Source organism: Polyodon spathula, chromosome 2, assembly GCF_017654505.1.
Source record: "Polyodon spathula isolate WHYD16114869_AA chromosome 2, ASM1765450v1, whole genome shotgun sequence".
In the NCBI taxonomy this organism is placed as follows: Eukaryota; Metazoa; Chordata; class Actinopteri; order Acipenseriformes; family Polyodontidae; genus Polyodon; species Polyodon spathula.
The window spans coordinates 43,419,276-43,433,939 of NC_054535.1; the positions used below are offsets into that span (position 1 = coordinate 43,419,276).

Below are 14,664 nucleotides of genomic sequence, written 5' to 3' on the forward strand. Positions count from 1 at the left end.
TTTGTGTTATAAAACTTATTAAACAGTTTGAAACTGTTATTCTCATTATTGATTAAACCCTAGAAGCATAGAAATGGAGGCATCATAGGTATTGTATCTTATCATGCAGCTGGTAATTTTTAATAATTATTGTGTTTCTGGTTATGCTGTTTGCTTGTTGCTGTCCATTGTGCATGATGTAAAAAAAATCTAATGATAGTCCTCAATGTACTCTGCAACCTCCTTTGTAAAGCAAAAGTTTATAATTAAATTCATGAGGTATTAATTGTAGCTTTAGTGAGAGAGTACAAGTTTGTGACTAGCTGATTGTGGTTTGAAATACTGGATATTTTAGAACAAAGCCTTGCAAAGTTTATTAAACATTATGATTTCTATTACATGAGAGTAGATGTTAAAACTTCATGAACTTTTGAACTCAGCAACTTTTGAACTCGACTCTTGCCAAGATAAGCACCAAATAAGACATAGCTTTACAGTAAACTAATGTGATTCATCTGCATCTCCATCCATTTGCGTTGCTTTCCATCTGATGATGTAGATGTCCTTCTGTCTGGTGTTGATGGCTGAAGTGTAATCCTGGCTCCAGGGATCAGCTTATTTTGCCTCCCCAGCGCATCAGCACATACAACGGCTCCAATGTTGGCCCTGGGGATCAACCAGTTAATCAACATCTGCCAGCATTTTCCAGTCACTAGCAGCTTTCAGCTGTCCTGGGCAAGGCTTGGATTTAACACCTTTTCTTGGTGCTTAATGCTTTGATGGAACTCGTGGCAACTTATTGGTCAAGTTATGCTTGTCTTTCAATGCTAAGGCCAAACATAGCAGCACCTGGTCATGGCGCCAAATAAACCGTCCTTGGCTAAGATCCACCTTACATCCTGTCAAAATGTGCGTTAATGTTGCAGGTGATGAACACAAAGGACATTAGGGATCCTCACTCACCCAAAGGTTTAGGTTCTGAGGTGATGGGAGAAACATTGATCTGATGAGAAAACTGATCCTGCTCTGTTCCATTGTCCATAAGTCTTGCCAGCCGATCTTGCATTGTTCCACACTCTTCCATCTCATCCATTCTCCCAGCTTGGCCTGGGAAACGGCCTTTACACACCTCATCCTCTCCTCCTGCTTTAGCATTTCGTTGACTACCAGCTTCCTCTGTTGAGCTGTGGTTGCCTTGTGCCATGTAGGAGGAGCTGAACTGTGACCAAGACCCCCTCTTCCATGCTGAACTTGCCCCATAATATCACCAATTCGAAGGGCAGCCTTAGCATCTTCCACAGCTTTCTTTGCCGCCCACTTTCTTCCAGTTTTCAGCACAGGTGCTGCCTCCCTAACGCATCTGTCACGTGAATCTACTAATGTAATTTCCAGTCGGACCTTGGCGCACTTAAACTCCTTGGTTAGAGCTGAGACTGGTAGCTGCAGTATTCCTTTACCGTAAAATCCCACTCTGCTGAGGCAGCGTGGAACTCCCAACCATTTCCTGACGTATAAACTGATTAAAGCTTCCAGCTTCTCAACTGTTGTCAAGGAAACCTCGTACACAGTCAGTTGCCACAGTAGTCTCGGCAGTAGAACAAACTAAAAGCACCAGTTTCAGTTTGCCCGGAAAAGCGCTGCTGTCTATGCTCTTCAACCCTTCCACTGTTTGTTGTCTAACTTCTCCCACACAAACTGTGTCCTTTAGATCCCCGTCATACCGTCTTTTCACTGGCTTCTCGGACACTGTTGGTATTGCCTCACCATTAATGTAGAACCTTTTATTTACTACTTTACCTTTAATTATAGAGATGCTCCTTGATTTCGGGGGCTTGAATTACATTCGTGCCCATTCAATGTTATTGGTTAATTTGCCCAATAACCGATTAGTGCAGGATACTGTTGTAGTCATTGTTGTCATGTCATCCATGTATGCTCGAAATGGTGGTAGTCGTATTCCAGAAGCCAAGCGCTCTCCTTCCACTACCCATTTTAATGCCTTAATAATTACTTCCATTGCCATGGTAAAAGCCAGTGGAGAAATGGTACATCCTGCCATTATTCCAACTTCTAGGCATTGCCATGTAGTGCTGAATTCTGAAGTTGAAAAGCTAAATTGCAAATCTCCAATGTAGGCTTTCACTAAATTTGTTATTGTCATCGGTACGCTGAAAAAATCAAATGTTGCCCAAAGAAGTTCATGCGGCACTGAACCATATGCATTAGCCAAATCCAGGAATGTCACATGGAGCTCCTTCCTCTCCTTTTTTTGTGATTGAATTTGTTGCCAGTTTATGCTGATGTGTTCAAAGCATCCTGGGAAACCTGGAATGCCCGCTTTTTGTACTGAAGTGTTAATGAAGCAGTTCTTTAATAGGTAGGTTGACAATCTCTGAGCAATAATTCTAAAGAAGATCTTGCCTTCTGCATTTAATAGGTAAATTCAGTAAATTGCTGCTAACAATGACCAGAACATACTGTAACATCAGTCCAAGATTTTTAATGGATCATGGTTAAAATAAAAGGATAGTGTTGTTGATAATTTGACAGTTATTTTAATGCAAACCTTCTGTGCTTATTTTGTGGTTTTCAATCCACACATCATAAAGCAAGTAAGGGTATTGGATTTTATACAATTTCCGGTTGTCTAAACTGCAGTGTAATTTTAGTTTAAAATTAAGGATTTGTTTGTATAATTATTATTATAAATTATATTAACATCTCTCAAGATTTTGATTTACAGCATACTGTGGGACACAGTATAAACAGAAGTTCTTAGAATTGAGGGAATACAGTGTAATACAAATGGTGATGTGGCAAGTGGCAGTGACCCATGTCTTGTTTACACTAGTAAAATGTAATGAAACACAAAATCTCTTTCAGATGTATTAAACACATTATGGGCTTCATCTTAAAGGCAGTGTATTGTTTAACTCAGTATTTTATATACAGTACTTTTTAGGGTGGATTGAGCACATCAAGGTTTAGCCAGGATTGGATTGAATCTTGGATTTAATTCTGGATTGATATCTTTCAGATATAGTACACCAAGACATGATGTCGTCAAAAACCTTGGCCTACTGTATTCATCGAATCAGCATTGTTAAAATCAAAGAAAGTATACTGTACTGTCTATAGCTGGCCTAAACCTGCTCAGTCGCATATAGGTATTGCGTGTCCACCTAGGAAACAATGCACCCTTTGTAATGGTGTTTTCAATATCATATACTGCTGTAAAACTTGATTTTCTTTCTATTTCCTGAAACCTAATAATGAGAACTGTAAATAGATGTATTTATTCTTAAGAAATATGAGCATGAATTACACAATGAATGGGGAGATATTTAAATGAAATAAATAAGGACTGCTGATATACTGAGAAGGAAAAATGAAGGCCGTGTTATGTTGCCTAGGTTATAATGCTCAACCAAACCCTTCAATTAAATATGGATTAAAAACCTTCCTATCCAGGCCAAAGGCTAAGGTATTAGCCCAAAATCCAGTCAGATAATATCTTCCAATACAGCTTAAATACGAGGTAGTTCATCCTTATTTAAAAATAAATAGAATTATTCTTGAATTTCTAAATTATTTTTTTACTAGAAAATCATTATACACCCCTCACCCCTACATCTTGCATAGGCATAACTCACCCTCCGTTGATCAAGTCTGTCCTTCCTGCATAAAAACCCTTCTGCGTCCTGTACCTCCTCGGTTTGCTCTCAAGCACTTCATGCCAGGTCAGACACTGCAGCAGGCTCCCCTGCGGCCAGTGCCCGTCAGTGCCTGTCCAGTTTAACAACCAGCCATATGGTCAGCCTTGACTCAATTTTTGCCCTTCATCTGCTCGTTAAGGGACAGTGACTCATCAAGATGATTTTGGCAGTGATATAGGAAAAGTTAAAATTAAGTCTTCCTTATGCCATACCTAATATAATGAAAGGATACTGTACTTTGACGTTCGTTCCTGTTCTCAAAATGAATTATGGAGAGAGTTCCACTTCCAAACACACTTAATTTTCCTTTACATTTTCCACACAGACTGTTATTGTTAAGCGCTCAATTTTCAAGTACACCAGCACTTTCATAGAGGCCACCCAGGACTCTTTTGTTCACACTTCTGCAGTGTGAAACCTTTTGTCTGAGAATTAACTAATTGGATTCAAAAGTGCTTTCTGTGTTTACATTTTGGGTCAGCTTAAATAGGAGCAGTATACTGATTATATACAGATGGTTTAATGGCAGTAGTGGGCAGTATAATCTAACCTATAATCTAAGCACATGTGTTAAATACATCCGGGCAATATTACTGGAAAATAAACACAACTTTACAGTTCTAGTGAAAGGTGTTTTGGATGGGTAATAACAACATGGTGCACTGCCAACAGGCTTCTGGCTTTTTCCCCTGAGCACGTCTCTTGTGGTTTTGGTTACTGACGTGCAGCCTTCAGCAAGTCATTCAACCGTGTATGTAGATGCTTACTTGTGCAACCTTTTTGGCATCTCTCAACAGATTTCAGTTCTTCCTTTTCCCAGCACTTACTACAGTGTTGAAAGTTTTGTCAATTTTTTTTCTTTTCAAGCGCCCCAGTGTTCATCACAATTGATCTTTGCTTGTATAGTAACTGCATAGAAATCTCAAGCAGAAATACTGTCTTGATTATCAGTCACTCCTGAAGAGAATAATGAAATAGAATTGAGTTTAGAATTTAGAACTGTACGCTTTTTTAACACAGGGTACGTTAAACTGGTTATTTGGATCCTGTGCTCTGTGCTTCACTTGTTTCCATGCTTCTGTGAAAGGTGGACATTGCAGCCTGTGGCCATAAACATTTAGACTGAAGTGTGCTTGGCTGCAATAGAAAAATACATTTAGTATTCCCTGATGTGAATCATTAGAAAATGATCTTGGTCATCTGGATCCAAATCCATTTTAAAAAGAGACCAAGAATGATGGGAATTTGCCTAATAATACAGTCTTTTTTTATCCACATGAGCAAAACTGTGAGCAGAGAGAGAATTATGAAGAACCTCACTACTGCTAATGGATTAAAAAAATTAAAGCAAAATGTATTTTTTTTTACTCTATCATAATCCCTGTCTGTTAAAATGGCAGCCAGCTTTTCCACTGAGTCTCGTTTTCATTCAATTCTATTTTATTCTGAGAATGCTAGAGACATCCCTTTTGGTTCCGAAAACATTTTAGAATACACAAGACTCTATTTGGAATGTCTCTTTCGACTAAGCCACCATTTTGACCAGACCTCAACACACTCACCATTGAGTAACAAACAGTGGTTCAAATCTAGTCGTCGGTCTGAGTTTCCTACACTTAGCCTAAAAAGCAGTGACATCTTTATCCTCTCCCCTGTAATGTAATTATCTGTGGATGTTTTGGATCAGTCCTGATTTCTAATAAAATGAATGTTCTCAGTTGAACTTAACGACTCGTTATGTATTTATTCAAAGTCTTGCGCAATCCATTTGACTTTGTCTTACAATATGCTACTGTCAGTCAACGTTCAAACAGTTTACATTACACTGGATACTGTTCTGTGGAATGTGTAAGACATTAATTATTACATTAATTTCCTTACATTTTTATTCAATTTATAACACAGCCAAAATGATAATTTTATTCACTGCCTCTTTCATTTGATATATTCTTATATTCAGTATTTTATTATATATACAGTATCTTTTTTTTTACTATTTTTATTCTAATGGATCAGAAAAAGATTTTTAAAAAAATGACCAGAGTATGCATAACTGAGGTGTGAATTTAGCCAAGGAATACTGCAGTGTTATTATAGTACTATTTCAAAATCTCATTTGGAATCTGGTTAAAAGATAGCATATTTTTGTACTGAAGTGTTAATGAAGCAGTTCTTTAATAGGTAGGTTGACAATCTCTGAGCAATAATTCTAAAGAAGATCTTGCCTTCTGCATTTAATAGGTAAATTCAGTAAATTGCTGCTAACAATGACCAGAACATACTGTAACATCAGTCCAAGATTTTTAATGGATCATGGTTAAAATAAAAGGATAGTGTTGTTGATAATTTGACAGTTATTTTAATGCAAACCTTCTGTGCTTATTTTGTGGTTTTCAATCCACACATCATAAAGCAAGTAAGGGTATTGGATTTTATACAATTTCCGGTTGTCTAAACTGCAGTGTAATTTTAGTTTAAAATTAAGGATTTGTTTGTATAATTATTATTATAAATTATATTAACATCTCTCAAGATTTTGATTTACAGCATACTGTGGGACACAGTATAAACAGAAGTTCTTAGAATTGAGGGAATACAGTGTAATACAAATGGTGATGTGGCAAGTGGCAGTGACCCATGTCTTGTTTACACTAGTAAAATGTAATGTGTTAAATACATCCGGGCAATATTACTGGAAAATAAACACAACTTTACAGTTCTAGTGAAAGGTGTTTTGGATGGGTAATAACAACATGGTGCACTGCCAACAGGCTACTGGCTTTTTCCCCTGAGCACATCTCTTGTGGTTTTGGTTACTGACGTGCAGCCTTCAGCAAGTCATTCAACCGTGTATGTAGATGCTTACTTGTGCAACCTTTTTGGCATCTCTCAACAGATTTCAGTTCTTCCTTTTCCCAGCACTTACTACAGTGTTGAAAGTTTTGTCAATTTTTTTTCTTTTCAAGCGCCCCAGTGTTCATCACAATTGATCTTTGCTTGTATAGTAACTGCATAGAAATCTCAAGCAGAAATACTGTCTTGATTATCAGTCACTCCTGAAGAGAATAATGAAATAGAATTGAGTTTAGAATTTAGAACTGTACGCTTTTTTAACACAGGGTACGTTAAACTGGTTATTTGGATCCTGTGCTCTGTGCTTCACTTGTTTCCATGCTTCTGTGAAAGGTGGACATTGCAGCCTGTGGCCATAAACATTTAGACTGAAGTGTGCTTGGCTGCAATAGTATTCCCTGATGTGAATCATTAGAAAATGATCTTGGTCATCTGGATCCAAATCCATTTTAAAAAGAGACCAAGAATGATGGGAATTTGCCTAATAATACAGTCTTTTTTTATCCACATGAGCAAAACTGTGAGCAGAGAGAGAATTATGAAGAACCTCACTACTGCTAATGGATTAAAAAAATTAAAGCAAAATGTATTTTTTTTACTCTATCATAATCCCTGTCTGTTAAAATGGCAGCCAGCTTTTCCCTGAGTCTCGTTTTCATTCAATTCTATTTTATTCTGAGAATGCTAGAGACATCCCTTTTGGTTCCAAAAACATTTTAGAATACACAAGACTCTATTTGGAATGTCTCTTTCGACTAAGCCACCATTTTGACCAGACCTCAACACACTCACCATTGAGTAACAAACAGTGGTTCAAATCTAGTCGTCGGTCTGAGTTTCCTACACTTAGCCTAAAAAGCAGTGACATCTTTATCCTCTCCCCTGTAATGTAATTATCTGTGGATGTTTTGGATCAGTCCTGATTTCTAATAAAGTGAATGTTCTCAGTTGAACTTAACGACTCGTTATGTATTTATTCAAAGTCTTGCGCAATCCATTTGACTTTGTCTTACAATATGCTACTGTCAGTCAACGTTCAAACAGTTTACATTACACTGGATACTGTTCTGTGGAATGTGTAAGACATTAATTATTACATTAATTTCCTTACATTTTTATTCAATTTATAACACAGCCAAAATGATAATTTTATTCACTGCCTCTTTCATTTGATATATTCTTATATTCAGTATTTTATTATATATACAGTATCTTTTTTTTTACTATTTTTATTCTAATGGATCAGAAAAAGATTTTTAAAAAAATGACCAGAGTATGCATAACTGAGGTGTGAATTTAGCCAAGGAATACTGCAGTGTTATTATAGTACTATTTCAAAATCTCATTTGGAATCTGGTTAAAAGATAGCATATTGGACAGCTTTCATGCTACTGCACATTAGTACAGGAACCTGACAAGTAATAGTGTCTTTTCTCAAATAAAGAATAGATACAGAGGGCTTCCGAGTGGCACATCCAATAAAGGTGCTCCATATGTAGTGCAGGATGCGCCCTATAGTCTGGACGTCACCGGTTCGAGTCCAGGCTATTTGCCGACCAAGGACGGGAGCTCCCAGGGGGGAGCCGCACGGGCGGAGGGAGGGCTAGGTCAACAAGGGTGTCCTTGGCTCACCGCGCACCAGCGACCCCTGTAGTCTGGCTGGGCACCTGCAGCTTGCCTGTAAGCTGCTCAGGGCTGAGTTGTCTTCCAACCCTGTAGCTCTGGGTGGCTGCATGGTGTGTCTGCGTTGTGTAAAGAAGCAGGCAGCTGGCGGCACAAGCCTTGGAGGACAGTGTGTGTTTGTCTTCACCGCTCCCGAGTCAGTGCAGGGGTGGTAGCAGTGGGCTGAGCCTAAAAATTATTGGACAGTACTAAATTGGTGAGAAAACAATCAAAATAATTGTCGACCACTACATGTAAATAAATAAATAAATAAATACGGGAAATTAATGTGATATAGGAAGAAACTGTCTCCTATGTTAATGTTTAAACACTGCTAGCCATGAAGTCTACTATATGCTGTAGAATATATCTGTAAATGCTTTGCAGCTCTACTGTATGTGTGCAATGACACATTAATGATTTATGAATATAAATAACATGTAGAGCAATACAAACACAGTGATTCAAGCAGATGGCATGTTAAATAAAGTAAATACTTGAGCTGCTTCTGATATTAGTTTGTCATATTTTGACTAGTCAGGCTATTAGCTTGTTATTTTAGTTTTATTTTGCAGCCTGCATTCTGTTAATGATCAAGTTTTTATTTATTTATTTTTTTTGGCAGAAAATTCAAGGTCTGGTAGTTTTTGGAAAAGTGCTTCCTGGGAATTAGAGAAAATGCAAGTTGAACGTGTCACTGGAGGTGATGTTCCACACAGGTTAATTCAGGGAACTTTCTTTTCATGTAGTTTTATTTTAACTCCTTAAAACAAGACCTTTATACATATTCCTCTGTGGTACCACCAATAAAAGAAAAACACAATTGAAACTTATGAGAGTTTCAATGGTTGATCACCAGTATTGTCTCAGACATCAGTGAAATAAAGCAGTCAGATTTCGAAGCCAGATTTATTCATTTAACCATTGCATGTTTAAAATCCCCACCCAAAAAATAACAGAAATCATTCAGTGAAAAGTATTTTTACATAGATCAAGTACAATCAATACAAGACACAAGTACAATATACAAATAGCATAGGAAGGCAAATGATCAAGATTCACATGTTATGCAATCAGTTTTTACAATATTTACTGTACAGCACTGGTCAGATTTAAAATATGTAATTATGAGATGTGATAGGTCCATGTGAGTGAGTCACTGATGCACACGGTGATTGATGTTATATTCGAGATGCCCCACAGTCGCACTGTTTTATTTTTGGTATTACCAACAATGTTATTTGGGTCTGTGTTTCTTTTAGTTTTTATATTTGTATTGTCCCAGTTCTTTTGAGCACATGCAAATGCCAGTTGAGTCTAACAGAAAAGTGCAAAAACCAAACGATGAAAAGAAAAAGGAAAACAAAACACTGTTAACAAAACTGCAAAACAAAGGCTGCTTTACGCGGGTTCTCGCTACCTCCACTACCCTGCGAGATTCGATTTATGAATGACTCTCCCCTATTCCTCATTATGCGCTATGGGGTCCCATCTGAGATAAAGTACCAGACATCCCAGTCCGGGTACATAACACTAATGAATTCAGCAGCTGTCTCCTGGAGCTGCGCCCTCTGGCTTCCAGTTCCACCGGTTGCTGTTCCGAGCATATGCCCCTTTGTACCATCTAGGTCTCATGTCTTGTACCAATAATCCGGGGCAAAGCTTCCTCTGGATTGTATCCTGTCAGGACTAACCCAAAAAATAAGAGTGTCGTTGATAAGGAATCGACATCCTCCCAAGAGTCACCCTCCAACCAATCAGAGAGAACCATGTGACACACCCTCACCCAACCCCTCTGTGTCATCGCTATAATTGGCAGAGGGCTAGAGGGCTTTCGACCACCCATACCCCCACTCACACCCCCACTTTTCATGTATTTGATTTCTTACTGTTGCCTGTGACCCCTGGAAGTGGAGACTTAAGACCTGGTCCTTGATGCTTTTACATGCTATCTCCAGTGCAACTGAAGACGCTGTTTGACTTAATATTAATTAATTAATTATAAAAAAATATATTAAACTCTTCTTATGAATCCCTATAGTAGCAGGTTTTTCAAAATATGCCGGCGACCATCGCAATCCACCACCTAGTACTAAGGTCAGCCGTTCAATGTAGCAGGTGTTCAGGGACGTCAGAGCGGGAGAACGGCCAGCAATCAGAGGCTCGGCTTGCCTCACAGTGGTACCCAGTTGCAACATTGTTGGCAAAACCAAGGTAGGAAATGTTAAATCCATTGGGATCAAGAGCAGGAAGCTGTGTCTGCTTGGGATTGGTGGCTGGTGCACCGGGGGCATGCCCCGGACCCAGGTATATGCAGCGGGCTGTTGCTGCTGCTGGGACCCAAAGACACACTGGAGTGAGAAAAAGAACACCGAAGAAACAGCCAAGGAGAGCAGAAGAGAAGCGGGACTACAGAAAAAAAGAGACTTAGCTTAGTGGCTGTAGCACACAACAGCAACAGTGTGTTTTGTTTTGGACTTTCTTATCTTTTATTGTTTGTCCCAATCTAAGTAGCACTATGCTTAATAAACCGTGAATTCAAGAGCCTGCAACTCCTGAGTGAGCCCTCTTCTATTACCATTCAGCGCTACGCTGTATTTGCCCTGGCTACTTTAGATTATTTTCAGTATTTCTCATTCATTATTGTTTCATAACAGCTAGACAGATGCACCAAAAAATTCCTTTTTTTGTGATATCGTAAAAATATGTACTTGTCAGAGATATTGCGGGTTTATGTATAGAAGCTGTACACCTTTAAGAAGAAAGGCAAAATGCAGCTAAAGGCTCAGTAATTAAACAGAAAAGGAAGTTGAAAAGGTTACCTTACCAAGCTGAAAAAAAAAATAAAAATTGTGAACTCCAATAAACCTTCGTTATCTTTTGCCAGTCAAATCGTAGAGTGCTAAATAAAGTTTTGAGCCCCACTAACAGATGTTTGTTGCATCTTCTAGCAGCCATAACATTCATTAAAAAAACTGAATACCTGTGATGGAAACAGGTGAAATTCAGTTAATTCATGCGAGAAAGACAAAAAAAAAACATTCGATAGGGGTGGATAAAAATGGGCCTGTACGATAAATGATGCGAACAAATGCAATTTAAATACTTTCCGAGGTAATTTTGTGAGCTAGTACAGTCTTTTTTCATTCATGTGGCGGTATCAATGCAGCACAGCTGGGCAGGGCACTTAATTAAAACTTAATGACACATATCATATGTCAATCAAATTTACAGCTATGGCCAAACGTTTTGCATCCCTTAGAAGTTTAGGATTGAGACATAATTAAAAAAATAAACTAAATGAACGTAATTTAGACATTTATTTAACACCATTTAGTCAAAGAAACTACAAAATTATATCACAAAAGTCTACCGGAAGCCGGAAATTTTTGGCAGTTTTTCGTTAAGTATATGAAAAACTACAAAGCGTTCTTTGTGCTCCATGTCACATCATCTGTACAGCTTCATGCCACGAACTCCCCTCTCACATCACACAGGAATCATTAAACGATGTAGGTTACCACAGTGATTCACCACAACAACTATAAAACCTGTGTTTAATTCAAAACAGACCTTCCAATGAAAACTTTGAACTGAAACAATGGAGATTTAGCTTCTGGTGCTTGGTAAACCCTTCTAGATATTTTTGGTGATAAATAATTATATACATTTTTTATTTGTTCCATTGTATTATTATTCGGTCATACAGGCTACAATTGAAACTGGATCAAGTGCAGTATCAAGCTGTATGTGCTTACAATACCATTGGTTGGTTCCTTTGTCAATCTTGCCATACATTGGTCAGTGTGAGCCAGCAAGAATTTTGTTGTTGTTGCTCATAACCCATTTAACACGAAATGAGCCAAAACAGAAATACTGGAAAATCTTTTTCTTTTTTTTTTTTTTTTTTTTTTTTTTTTTTTAAATAATTTATTATCTTATTTGTGGAAGAATTTTGTGTTACTTCATTTTATCTGTAATTTGTTTACCTACAAACCTGGCTTTTTTAACACGGCAGAATATAAATCCGCTAAAATTATTTGGGAAATAAAAGTTAAATGTCTGTCACTACAACTATATAACTGAATCTCGCTAGTTGAAATAATTTGAAAGAGGCCATTCTACACAAGATGCAAAAAATAAGTAGGTAGGATAAAAGAGTGAGAAGGGGACTACTGAAACAGGTATTGTACAGCTTTCCTTAAATAGAAATTCAGTTTATGTAAGGGCGCACAAGATTTTCATCTGAGCTGTGTACTTTTGCTCCACTGCTTATTTAAACAAATTTTACTTGAACTGTGCAAGCACAAAGTGTCAATCATTCCCCTAAGCCTGTACATGCCGCTATGCATCATACTCTAATCTTGTTACTAGGGAGCTGACGTCACTGCCTTGTGATGTTTGATAATGCATTGCTGCCACACGTGAGCATCTTGTTGGCTAAAATAAAAACCACTTCAGCAAGTAGATATTTAATTTGCTTTATTATTGTGCAATATGTGTGTATATGACAACAGTTCGATATTAATGCTTTGTTTTTAATTGTTTTGTGTATTGTTGTTTGTGATGTGCAGTATGAAATAGAACAAACAGTAATTCTAAGTGCCTATGTATATTGAAGCTAGGGCATATGCAGTTAGTTAGTAAAAATGGTGCGCCAACCAGGATATATCCGAATTCGCAGTATAGAGAAGGGCGATATAACAATGGGCTGGTGTACTATATGGCACACAAAACAAATAGTATTGTCTTAATCCTTACCATTTATCTTAAAAAAAGATGATGTGTATATTTGAATACTTCTAAATGCTTCAGTTACACAGCTCCTATTCAAATGTCATTTTCGTAGAGCTGTTTCCCTGTAGTTACAAGGGCCTGGCAAGCGGCCTGCTTTGAAGCCAGTGTAATACAAGCCTTTGAAGAACGGCGTATGATTTATTGTTTATTCAGGTGCTTAGAAAATATTACCTGTCCAAGGTCACCTTTCTTTCAAGGAATAAATAAAAACATTGCCCTTGCAGCTGCACAAACTGCAAAACTGAAGTAATGGCCTTTACTGAAATGTTTGGATTTTTTAATGGAATTTGAATTTAAGGATAATGTTTGAATTTGCTTAACATTATATTAGCCAGTGACCCCATTGGACTAAGGTGTGTTTATTTGTGGTAATAAGGTTTGAATATCCAGTTGTTATAGTAATATTAAGTGATTAATAATCCCAATGGTTACATCAGGTGTGTATGGGTTGGCCCATGGGTTTCATAGTTATATTTGTTTAGTTCCAGGAGCTAATAAAGAAATAAATAGTTGCAAACATGATACATTCTTATTTTCTTACTTTTTTTCTGCATATTTATATTGTTATGCAAGACCACTTATTTATATAATGTTCAGTCATTAAAATTGCAAGATTAACAATAAAAATTGTATAGGAGAGGTTATCTGTGAAATAGCAAACTAAATGTTATGTTTAGTGTGGTACCCAAAAAGGATCCTAGACCAATTCCCAAATGTATTGTTGGACATATGTAATTAATCATGTAAATTGACTTTTTATAATGTCATAGCCATAAGAAACACACCAACAGAGGATTTGTTGAAAGATCTTTAGAAAGTTTGATTCTTCATGCTTCATACCTTCACTGCTGTGGCTTAACACATCTGAGTGGGTAAAGTTAATTCAAGCTCAGGACATTTTATTTGCATAAATTCCATACAGTTAGCTCATGGTTCACATTAGAGCCAAGTATTCCTCCTGAGTTAAGCTGGCTTTTGGCGCAGTCCCATTTTCTCAGTAAATGTACTTGACTGTAAACCAGATTGATTTAATAGGGCTGGAAACAAAGATGAGCCAAAAACAACATAGAGTATATAGTGCTGTACATTCAGTAAACAAACAGCCTTCCTAGCTTGACCTCAAGCAGTCAGTAGTGTACAAGCCAGAGCCTCTTTACCTAGACAGGTGCAGGCCGCTCATCATTCATAATGAAGAGCATGCTGTGGCCTAGATGTAGGCTGACAACATAGAGGATTGCAGAAATTCTGTATATTCCAGAAATGCATCATTGATGTGCATGCATGTCTGTGTGTCTAATTTCATAGTCTATAAAAAAGCAAAAGCAGCAAAAAAAACCCAAAACATTTACAGAAAACAAAAATACTAGTCGGCGTGGCGTGGTGGTTGCGCTGCTGCCTCACAGCTCCGGGGTCCTGGGTTCGATTCCTGCCTAGGGTGTCTGTCTGTGTGGAGTATGCATGTTCTCCCCTTGTTCGCTTGGGTTTTCTCCGGGTACTTCGGTTTCCTCCCACAGTCCAAAGACATGCTGTTCAGGTTGATTGGTCATTCTGAATTGCCCTCTGTGTGAGTGTTTGTGAGTGTGTGGTGCCTTGTGATGGGCTGGCGTCCCATACAGGGTGTAGTCCTGCCTTGCGCCCTGTGTCTGCCAGGTTAGGC

At 37.9% G+C, this 14,664-nt stretch overlaps 1 protein-coding gene across 4 annotated transcripts in view; it reads left to right on the forward strand.

The window, feature by feature from the left end:
• Positions 1-14,664, forward strand: part of LOC121296858 (mineralocorticoid receptor-like) — a 114,494-nt gene that overhangs the window by 56,952 nt on the left and 42,878 nt on the right. The gene's annotated exons all lie outside the window — the stretch shown is intronic.